We start from the raw sequence: 3867 nt of genomic DNA, 5'->3' as shown, positions 1-3867 counted from the left end.
CTCATGTTTATTAATTAATTTTCTAGCTAAATAGTTAGAAATCTAGTCATTGACACATTATCCTGGGTGTTAGCTAAAGCATGAGCAGTAATTATATGAGTATTGAACATAACAGGCATTTTAAGTAAATCATATATGGATAGCTAGTGAAAAGCTAGTTCAAGAAACTAACACTTTACCTGTTTCTGCATGATAGATGTTTCTGTTCTCTTTCAAGCAATAAAACTGAATATAGCTGATAGAATGAGTCAGGGTTTCTCAAGTGACTGCACTCTCTCACTCTCTCACTCAGACATTGCTGATAATCATTTTGTGCAGGAAATGTAGTGTTTTGACTGGAACCTCTTTATTTTGACTGGTTTCAAAAATGACTGTCTATTAATAGCTTAATGTCTTCTGGGGTTAAATGGGTTATTTTGTCTAACCCTGGAACTGTGATCAAAATTTTATTATTATTATTTTAAATTTTAAAGTACACTAAAGTACGCTGAACAGTGCACTCAGGTTGTGTGACGAGAGTGTGTTACTTTGTGATCCTTGGACAGAGGACCTCACAAATAACATAACTGTAATGTGAGACATTCAGCCATGACGATGGGGCTTTATAACAAAACTATTAGTGTTATTGAAGTCAATAACCTAAATTCAAACAGCAATAAATACTGTCCAAAATTTTCCTTCGTTATACAAATATTTTCCACTGTATCTGTGTCTCTCACTGAAAGCGGAAGCTAATCAAGCATTTAGATGGTTTAGATGGTTTAGATTCAATCAGAGTGAGGAATTCTGCTTAGGCCAAAACTGGGTCACGTTTTCTTGCCATCAAGAACATCTACACAACGACAGCCCGCAGCATCAGCAGCTATCCCTTTCATCCCTCCAGTGCACTGTTCTCATTCTTCCCATCTGGTAGACGACTACAAGCATCCGGGCAAAGTTTACGAGATTCCTGTAACATTTATTTCCCATTAGACAGGCCATTAGATTGTTAAACAGATCTGCCTGATAGCCATTTCATTTCATTTCATTCATTACTGGTCACCCTACAAAGTCCTCATAATCCTGATACACACGTTTCACATGGAATGAAACGTATGACGTCTTGTCTGCTCAGAGTACTGCCATCTATAGACATAGTCATAATGTGGTAAAAACAAAAACAAAAAAAAATGGGTTTCCTTTTTGTGGCTTCCGAGTAACTGTTATTTATGGCTGCTTCTGTAACTATAGTTATTTTTTTCTTCTGGGAGTTTTTACTTAGCTCAACATTGTGGAAGGATGTTTGTCTGCGAAGGGGAAACATGGCTTATATGAGATAATTTGTGTTGTCCCATTTTAAACTCTGCTACCTCAGTAAAGATACTGGAAGAAAGCTATTGGATGTTTGCTGAAAGAATTTAATACAAGTCATGTCAGAACCATTTCCGCTCTCAGTATGAAATTACAGCAGATAAAAAAAATTAAATCAGAATTTATGTAGGGAAAAACAGGAAAAATAAGTTACAATAACCTGACTGTATAAGTGTGCACACCACTTTATGATTGGGGGTGTGAGTGCTTCAGAATGATCAGATCACATACAGCCTCATGTTCAATAGTAACTATCACACAGTTACCATCAGTTCAATTATACTGATTAACTGTAATGATAAACTGTTTCTTGCTTTCTCATAACTGCTGAAGCCATGGTTCACAAAGAGCTTGCAAGTGTAAACACATAAAATTCGGTTTGTTTTTTAGTTAATTTTTTATAATACTTTAGTTATAGTTAATAAATACAATACTCTGTATTTCCCTGCTTAAGAGTAGAAAACATTCTGATCTCATAAATGTTTTTTTTTAATGAAAAACCTTGTAATTATTTTAGCATGTAGACTTTCATGTGGTGTAATATCTCTTCTATAGTAAGTACACTTTTTTCCATTTAATTTGGAAATACTGGTTATTATAGGTTTAAATAATCTTGTATACAGTATTCAACATTTCACACTATTTCTAGGTCTATATTTAAATGTAAGCAAAATTTATCATGCTTATTGGATTTGAGTTATCATGATCACCATGGATTTGATCCAAAATGGAGCATACCAAATATTAAAAACTCATGTAAATGTTTTCAAGAAACTACATTTCAACCATCAATAATATAACTTGCAATAAAATTTGTTGTATTAAATTAGTCAAGAATGTAAAATATAAACTTTTTCTTTAAGTCTCTCAGACATTTGGTCCCCATTGCATATTCTTATAATTTTTGCTTCACTTTGTTGTATAGGTGAACATCATACTTTGTCATGTTAAGATTTTAAAACTACACTGAATATTTGTGTAAACTACAAACAAGAAACCCCAAATTTGACTCAACCATTCAGAGTTGCCTTCCTTGCTGAGCTTTTCACTGCAAAATGCAAGCATCTGCTGCACAATATATGCTATTCTATACAGTTTGTGGTTTAATTTAATTTCTTTTGGCTCTTGTATAGGGTAGCCTGCTGATGTGGTTTGAAGCTTTTTGGCAGTGACAGACCAATTGGCATACTTGGCAGTAGATCTAGAGATGGTGCTCTGGATGACAGATGTTTCACGCTCAGGGATCTGAACCGTTTTTTTTTTTTTTTTTTTTTTTTATTAAAAGCATCTTTTTTATTTTTCATATGCTGCTGGGCGAGGAGAATCTGTTTTGGACACGACACTGACTTGAGACAGATCTTGGTTTGATGCCACTGTGGCAGGATTGGTGTCGGTTCTGTCACTGATGAGCGGTGTGGAGATTATTTGTCAGCAGATTTTCACTCAACAAGAAAAATGGCCCACCATGGGCATACTTAATCTCTGTTTATAGCGTGGCTCACCCAAATCCAAGGAATAGATTAATTTTATTATACACTAGCATTATAATCCAAACTGGAGAGTAACAGAATAATTTAACATTTAAGCTAGATGAGGATGATTTACATGAATAGCAGTTGCCTATTTGCTCGCTTGAAATGGCCCTCTGTCATGGTAATGATGATGTGTCTGGCTATAATTGGGAAAGCCTGCTTTTGTGAAGAGGGCTGTAATCAAGATCATGGTTCTTGTTTCATTATTATTTTAATTAGTCTTTTGTTCTGGAGGCGGAAGGCAGTAATGCTCGGCTCACTTCTCTAACAGGCCTCGTACACTAAAATGGGAGAACTTTAAAGCCTCTGCAGATATAACACAAATTCTAGTAGCTTATCTTGCTTCACATCACCATGAGCTGCACTGATAATAGGCAAAAAGTATAACACAGAAAAAAGAGAAATACTTGGATTATTTTTTAGATATTTTTGTCTCAACGTGATAAATTCTTCCATCAGCATGGCCTTGATAACTAATTCAGTGACTCTAGTTAAGTATGTTTACAAGCATTTGTCAATCCAAATGAATTCAATCTGGTTACAGATTTTAAAAGTACTGTTTTTTATATATTAAAAAACTTCTTCACATAGAGTCTGATGTCACAGTCACACCACTGCATTGCATAAGTGTGCAAGGTAATAGTCAGGTTCATGTGTTTACATGGCATTTTTTTTCCTATTCACCAGATTATTTCAGATATACACCACCCGTTTCAATCCACACTCTGAGGCAAACGTGCTAACCACTAAGCCACCATGCACCCCAATAAATTAAATTATATATTATTATTTTATTATATTGTTATTATTAAAATACTTAATAAATAAAATGTCAGTATACACCAACTGTTTTTTTTAACAAATAGATGAACTGTATGGGGGATGTGGAAGCCTAGTGGTTAAGGTGTTGGACCACTGATCAGAAGGTCATGAGTTCAAATCCCAGGTCCAACAAAGTGCCACTTCTGGGCCCCTGAGCAAGGCC

The sequence above is a fragment of the Tachysurus vachellii genome, chromosome 10, assembly GCF_030014155.1.
Source record: "Tachysurus vachellii isolate PV-2020 chromosome 10, HZAU_Pvac_v1, whole genome shotgun sequence".
Lineage (NCBI taxonomy): Eukaryota > Metazoa > Chordata > Actinopteri > Siluriformes > Bagridae > Tachysurus > Tachysurus vachellii.
This window is presented reverse-complemented; position numbering follows the sequence as displayed.